Below are 8475 nucleotides of genomic sequence, written 5' to 3'. Positions count from 1 at the left end.
AGTACCTCTTTTGATGGGCTTCCCTGGTGGCTCAGTGGTAAAGAATCTGCCCGACAATGTAGGAGACATGGGTTTGATCCCTGGGTTGGGAAGACCCCCTGGGGGAGGAAATGGCAACCCACACCAGTATTCTTGCCTGGGAAATCCCACAGACAGAAGAGCAGTTCATGTTGTTGCAAAAGGGTCAGACATGACTTAGAAACTAAACAATGATGATACTTTTAGTATATGTTGAAAAATAAATGCATGTACTGACATTTTGTAATAAATGAAAAGTGACCTGACTTCCACAGCAGAAGGCAGAGCACTGAATTCCACCTATATCACCTTAAAATTGAGAGGAGTGGAGGCTGGGGAGGCTGTTAGGGGGTGAAAAAGCCTGATGAATATTCATTGCAGCCAGCACCTTGGCCTCTCAATTTTCACCCTCAATAATATCCCCATATCTCACAGCCAAACAAGAAAATCACCAAACACCGGGAGTTAGTCCTTATGTACCTAAAAATGCACAGAACAACTCAAATCACATCACTGGTCATAGTAACAGGATTCTGAATCAGAATTTCTTTTTAAAAAAAAATTTATTTGGCTGGACCGGGTCTTTGTTGTGGCGTGAGAACCCTCAGTTATGGCATGTGGGATCTAGTTCTCCAACCAGGGATGGAACCTGGTTCCATGCACTGGGAGCTTAGAGGCTTAGCCACTGGACCCCCCCCCCCCCCCCCCCCCCCCCCCCCGCCTCCCAGGGAAGTCCCAGGATTTCTTGATAGGGTCCATTATTTCTCTAATTCTGTGGTGTTCCCATCTCAATATTCCACAGCTGATGGACCACATTGTAAAGTCATCAGTATGACAGTGGAGCAAACAGAGAGAAAGAAAAGCAGAAAATAGGTAGAATACAGAAACATACATGGGATAGAAAGAGGATGGAAACATGAGTAGAGATTAAGTCCCTTGTATCTGTACCAAGTCAGGAGATTGTAATTGGGTTTAGGGACTTCACCATGCCATGGACTCCTTGACTTCAGTCGGTATCTCAGCTTGTTAGTGCTCTTCACTCACTGAGTTGGCCCCAACCTTTAATTCACAGAGTCTGATTCCTGGCTCAGATATGCTCCTGTATCTGTTTATCACTTGTATTGATGTGGGAGGAGGCCCCTCCTGGGAGCTCTTGGATTCCATTCATATTTCTCCTGCTCACACTGTGTTTCAGCATACTGAGTTCCCCTTGACAGTCAGGATCAATCTTTCTGGCCAATTTAGGACCAGTTTAGGACTTATCCCATTTTTTGCTTGTTTACCCATTGGTATGAAGATCCCAAGTAGCCACTGTCAATTGTGAAATCATTCCTTCATAGGTTCAAAACCAGCAGAACCCAGAGGCACAGAGATGGGAGCGTAAAATTTGAAAGTGGGTCATTAGGAATAACTGCAAGGAGATCTAACTGGTCAGTCCTAAAGGAAATCAGTCCTGAGTATTCATTGGAAGGACTGATGCTGAAGCTGAAACTCTAATACTTTGGCCACCTGATGCGAAGAATTGACTCATTTAAAAAGACCTTGATGCTGGGAAAGATTGAAGGCAGGAGGAGAAGGGGATGACAGAGGGTGAGATGGTTGGATGACATCACTGACTCGATGCACGTGAGTTTGAGCAAGCTCCGGGAATTGGTAATGGACGGGGAAGCCTGGTGTGCTGCAGTCCATGGGGTCACAAAGAGCCAGACATGACATGACTGAACTGACTGACGAGTAATAACGAAAGGTGAATCCCATTTCTGTTTCTTCATTCCTAGATCCATGTACTTTGGCTCTGGGAGCAATAGCAGTGTGTATTGACTGAAACTCAAATAGGTCATTCCTACATACTTGAAAACCTTCTGCTTCTGATCAGTGGTGAGTATATGATAAAATCTGCAGATCTCACGGGAATGAGAATATTACCTACCTTTTTTCATTGTTAAGTTAATTCCTTGGTCATAAGGGATGGTGTATGGGATACCAGGACAGTAATTCCACAGATAGTGGAGCTGGCAAAAGCATTGTGAGGAGACGAATCTAAATACAGAATAAATGTACATTTCAGTGAAAATACACTGCTACCCAGAGGAAGGGGTTCAGTGTAGTTAGCCTCCCTTCAGAGAGGTGAATGGCTCACCCAGAGAATGGTCTCTGCTGCGGTCAAACTGGGTACTCACAATAGCACTAGTTAAGTCGGTTTTGCCAAAGTGAAAGTAATGAAAGTGTTAGTTGCTCAGTCATGTCTGATTATTTGCAACCCCATAGACTGTAGACTGCCAGGCTCCTCTGTCCCTGGGATTTTCCAAGCAAAAATAGTGGAGTGGGTTGCTATTCCCTTCTCCAGGGGATCTTCCAGACCTAGGGATTGAACCTGGGTTTCCCGCATTGCAGGCAGATTCTTTACTGTCTGAGTCACAAGGTGAAGTCTATTTTGTGGAGGCTATGCATGAACTCTGCTCCTGACAGCACAGGCACTTTATGAGTCTTCTGAACAGCAATGGAGTGACTGGGAGGGAGCTTCTAGACCAGGTCATCTTTCCCATCTGAATAACTAAGAGTGAATCTGGAGGGGGAGGGGGTGTCTATAGACCCACCAGTGAGGAATATCTTCAAAAGACTTTTTGGTATAACAGGAAAGAACATAAGGAAAATAAAAGCAAGTTTTAAAAAGCCATACAAATATCCCAGTTTACATAATACAAGTTACTCAACCTACTTTGATATACAAGTTAGCATTAGGTTCATATGTATTGACCAAAAACTAAAAAATGTGAGTTGATTCACTCCTGTAAAAGAAGCCTGCAGGTCTATCACTGGGGACTCAGACGCTGATTTTTTTCTTTTCCACCATCCTGAGCATAAGGGTTCCATTCTCAAGTTCATTTCATGGTCTAATATGACTGCTGAGCTCCAGCGATCATGTACATTTTCCAGGTAAGAAGAAGAGAAAGGACCACAGGCTTCAGTCTATGCCCTACCTTTAGAAACAACCTTCCTGAAACTTTAACCCAACAACTTCTACTTACATTTGATTAGTCAAACTTTGTTTCACATGGCCATGCTAAGTGTCAAGGGAGGCTCATCAATACAGTTTTTAAGCAGAGAAGATTGCTTCCTTGAATAAAATGGGGTGCTAAGGACAAAGGGAAGAATGAACATTGGATGGACAGCAGCTGTGTTTGCCATAGATTGCTTCCATGGCTCAGAAAACCTGTTCAATAGATGTCTTTCAGCTTTAAAGAGCTGGCAAAAGCCCAAAGCCACATTGCCTGTATTCTGTCTGTACCTTGAGCTCCTTTCTGGAATATCCATGATGGGGAGCTGTCATGTCATGTCATCCAGCATGGGGAGCTGTCATCTTAGAACCCATCACCTCAGTGCTCCTTCAGCCTCCCAGGGTGTCTCAAGCCAGAAGAGCCAACTTTTTTCTCTGGGCTTGTCCTACTTGGTTTCAGGTTTTGGCCAGGAAGTTGTATCTCTTCCCTAGGTGACTCTCAATAAAACTCACCATTGTAAGGTAGTATGCCATGGAAACATCTGTCTTCTAGCATGGTAGATTAAAAAATTTTTTTTAATTGAGTTATAATTTACATACCATACAGTTCACTTTCTTTACTTGCACAATTCAATAGTATTTGAATTGTGACTATGCAAAAGTCATATGCAAAAATGTGCATATGCAAATTTCAAAATTTTTAAAAATTTGTTTGTTTGGTAGAACCGCATGTAGGATCTTAGTACCCTGACCAGGAATGGAACATGGGCCCCTTACTTTGGAAGCATGCAGTCTTAACCTCTGGACCACCAAGGAAGTCCCTGGTAGATTCTTATTTTAACAGCCACCAATGAATCATAGATGGCTTCCCTAGTGGCTCATCAGTAAAGAATCTGCCTGCAATGCAGGGGACACAAGTTTGATCCTTGGGTTGGGAAGATCCCTTGGAGAAGGAAGTGAAAACCCACTCCAGTATTCTTGCCTGGAAAATCCCATGGATAGAGGAGCCTGGCAGGCTATAGTCCATTGGGTTTCAAAGACTCAGACACAACTTTGTGACTAACAACAGCAACAGCAATGAATCACATATCTGGTACTCCTTCCCTTATGTACCTCCTTCCCCGAGTGACTCTGGGCTTGGCCATGGGACGTGCTCTGACCAATGAGGCATCAGCAAATGTTGGGTCAGAGACTTGCTATGTGCTCTTGTACTGAAGCTTGTGTTCTTGGATCACCTCTGTGTAAGGAACCCAGGCAATCTTGTTGGAGAGGTTAGCCCCAGCTAACGTGAGTGAGGCCCTCTTGGATTTTCCAGCCCCAGATAAACTACCAGATGATGGTAACCACGTGAGAAACTGTAGATGCAAAAACCCCAGAAGGACCACCCAGCCGAGTTCACTTGTAGAATTATGAGTAAATAAATGGTTGCTGTTCTACGCCATTACATTTTGAGGTGGTCTTTTATGTAGAAACAGAAAACTGAGACTTATTGGATATTGCTCAGAGAAGTTATGGCTGGGATTAGGGTTATGGGTTGATCATATCCCCTAACCACAAGGCTGTAGTTTTAAGAATATATTCTTCAATGAGCACTTGTTGTTTTTGGCCACTCAGCATCCATTTCACCCTAGGTAAGAACACTAAGATTTTACTCAGGGCAATCAATTATTTAATTCTCACATGTGATTCTTTTGGCCACAGTGTTTGGACGGCTTGAGGTAGATGACTTAATTCAGACAATTAAAGGTCAGGTCTAGGACTTTTGGTCAAATTCTCTTTTCCTCTAGAAGACAGACTATGAAGTTATGAAGGATCTGAGGATATTGTGGCCCTCCATTTCGGAAATTAAGGCATACCAAACAGCCACTGGAAGCATACTAAATTTTGTAAAGAAGTTCCTGAAGGAAGCCTTCATGTAGAGCTAGCTGGTGGGAGTGTAAATCGATGCTGCCCTTCTGCTGTAATAGGCCATAGTAACCAGAGTAAAAACACATATACCTTTGATGAAACAGCATATACTCCAAGGAAACACTCATGTAAGTCCATAAGGGAACACAGATAAAGATTTTTAAAGAGCAGTTTCTTGTGGCAGGGAACTAACACAGGTACCAAAAACTAGGAGAATGGAAGTTCCCTGATCGCCTAGTGGTTAGGATTCTGGTCTGTGACTCCTGTGGCAGATTCAATTCCTGGTAGGGGAACTGAGATCCAGCAAGCCATGCAGCTTGGCCAATATCAAAAAACAAACAAACCAATCAAAAAATGGGCAGAATATGAAATCTAGAAAGATGGTAGTGATGAAACTATATGTAGGGCTGCAACGGAGACACAGACATAGAGAACAGACTTGCGGACGAATTACGGGAAGGAGAGGGTGGGACAAGTAGAGAGCGTAACGTGGAAACATATACATTCAGATCAGATCAGATCAGTTGCTCAGTCGTGTCCGACTCTTTGCGACCCCATGAATCGCAGCACACCAGGCCTCCCTGTCCATCACCAACTCCCGGAGTTCACTCAGACTCACGTCCATTGAGTCAGTGATGCCATCCAGCCATCTCATCCTCTGTCGTCCCCTTCTCCTCCTGCCCCCAATCCCTCCCAGCATCAGAGTCTTTTCCAATGAGTCAACTCTTCGCATGAGGTGGCCAAAGTACTGGAGTTTTAGCTTTAGCATCATTCCTTCCGAAGAAATCCCAGGGCTGATCTCCTTCAGAATGGACTGGTTGGATCTCCTTGCAGTCCAAGGGACTCTCAAGAGTCTTCTCCAACACCACACTTCAAAAGCATCAATTCTTCAGCGCTCAGCCTTCTTCACAGTCCAACATATACATTACCATATGTAAATAGCTGGTGGGAATTTGCTGTATGACACAGGGAGCTCAAATCTGGTGCTCTGTGACTACCTAGAGGGGTGGGATGGGGTGAGAGGTGGGAAAGAGGTTCAAGAGGGAGAGGACATATGTATGTCTGTAACTGATTCATGATGATGTATGGCAGAAACCAATACAATATTGTAAAGCCATTATCCTTCAATCAAAAATAAATCTTAAAAAATGGGCAGAAAATCTAAATAGACATTTCTCTAAAGAATACATACAGCTAGACAAAAAGCTCATGAAAAGATGCTCAGTATTGTTAATTATTAGAGAAATGCAAATAGAAATTACAGTAAGATTCCACCTGACATGGGTAAGGATGGCCATCATCAAAAAAATCTACAAACAATAAATTCTGGAGAGGGTGTGGAGAAAAGGGAACCCCTCTACACTGTTTATAGGAGTGTAAATTGTTAAAAACATGATGCTAAAAGTATAGAGGGTCCTTAAAAAGCTAAAAATAGAGCATATGACCCAGCAATCCCACCCCTAGGCATATACTTAGAGAAAACCATAATTCAAAAAGATACACACACCCCAATGTTTATTGCATCATTATTTACAATAGCCAAGAAATAGAAGCAACAAGAATGTCCATTGACAGGAATAGGTAAGGAAGATGTGGTGCATTTTTACAATACAATACTGCTGCTGCTGCTGCTAAGCCGCTTCAGTCGTGTCCGACTCTGTGCGACCCCATAGACGGCAGCCCACCAGGCTCCCCCATCCCTGGGATTCTCCAGGCAAGAACACTGGAGTGGGTTGCCATTTCCTTCTCCAATGCATGAAAGTGAAAAGTGAAAGTGAAGTCGCTCAGTCGTGTCCGGCTCTTAGCGACCCCATGGACTGCAGCCCACCAGGCTCCTCCATCCATGGGATTTTCCAGGCAAGAGTACTGAAGCGGGGTGCCATTGCCTTCTCCACAATAGAATACTACTCAGCTGCAAAAAGAGTGAAATAAGCCATTTGCAGCAACATGGATGGACCTAGAGATTGTCACATGGAGTGAAGTAAGTCAGACAGAAAGACGAATAGCATATGATATTGTCTATATGTGGAACCTAGAAGAAATGGTACAGGTGAACTTATTTACAAAACAAAAATAGAGTCACAGATGCAGAAAACAAAATTACGGTTACCAAGGGAGAAGAGGGGGAGGGATCAACTGGGAGACTGAGACTGATAAGGACAGAGAAGCCTGGTGTGCTGCAGTCCATGTGGTTGCAAAAAGTTGGACACAACTGAGTGACTGCACAACAACAACAACAAATATTACTGTACACAAAACAGATACTAATAAGAACCTACTCTACAGCACAGGGAACGCTACTCAATACTCTGTAATGATCTATACGGGAAAAGAATCTAAAAAAGAGTGGTTATATGTATATGTATAACTGATTCCATCTAACATAGGTCCGTCTAGTCAAGGCTATGGTTTTTCTAGTGGTCATGTATGGATGTGAGAGTTGGACTATAAAGAAAGCTGAGCGCCGAAGAATTGATGCTTTTGAACTGTGGTGTTGGAGAAGACTCTTGAGGGTCCCTCGGACTGCAAGGAGATCCAACCAGTCCATCCTAAAGGAAATCAATCCTGAGTGTTCATTGGAAGGACTGATGTTGAAGCTGAACCTCCAATACTTTGGCCACCTGATGCAAAGAGCTGACTCATTTGAAAAGACTCTGATGCTGGGAGGGATTGGGGGCAGGAAGAGAAGGGGACGACAGAGGATGAGATGGTTGGATGGCATCACCCACTCGATGGACATGGGTTTGGATGGACTTCAGGAGTTGGTGTTGGACAGGGAGGCCTGCAGCTCATGGGGTTACAAAGAGTTGGACACGACTGAGGGACCGAACTGAACTGATAACTGATTCACTCTGTTGTACATCTGAAACTAACACAACATTGTAAGTCAACTGTACTCCAATAAAAGTTAATTTTAAAAAACCTAGGAGAATGAACAAGTAAAATGTGGTAGAACACATCAGTATTCAAAAGTAATAAAACTAAGTTTTAAAACGCTGAGGGCCTCAGTATACGCCCTCCCTTTAGAGACAACCTGAGGTGGCCAGCAACATGGCCACTGGGAGGCCCCAGTGCTCACCTCCCCGGTAAAAACAACAGTATATCATCTCATCACATTGCACACTTTAAATATGTCTGATTATATGTGACTATTATCCCATGCTAAAGTTAGAAAAAAGAGATGAGCAGTTCTAAAAATTAAGTAAAACAAAGGTAATGATGTAGAATTTTCTTCTAATAGTTTTGTTAAGATCTATCCTTGATACTCTATGCGAACATAAGAAATAGCGTAATACAACTTCTGTACTGGAATAACACATGCATGCACAAGAAACACTCTTTTTCAAGAATACAGACTTATATCTATGGCATATATGGAATGTGAAGGAAGAAATGAAGGGAGAACTTGAAATAAGACAAGAACCTTGCAGATTGATCATGAATGTGCCAAGAATGGAGGATATGGTTAATTAAAAAATGTGTACATGAAGTTAAACAAAAACCCCAAGGTGATTCACTAGAACATGAATGACTCACAATTTGAGACAATT

This window comes from Bos indicus, chromosome 20, assembly GCF_029378745.1.
Source record: "Bos indicus isolate NIAB-ARS_2022 breed Sahiwal x Tharparkar chromosome 20, NIAB-ARS_B.indTharparkar_mat_pri_1.0, whole genome shotgun sequence".
Lineage (NCBI taxonomy): Eukaryota > Metazoa > Chordata > Mammalia > Artiodactyla > Bovidae > Bos > Bos indicus.
This window is presented reverse-complemented; position numbering follows the sequence as displayed.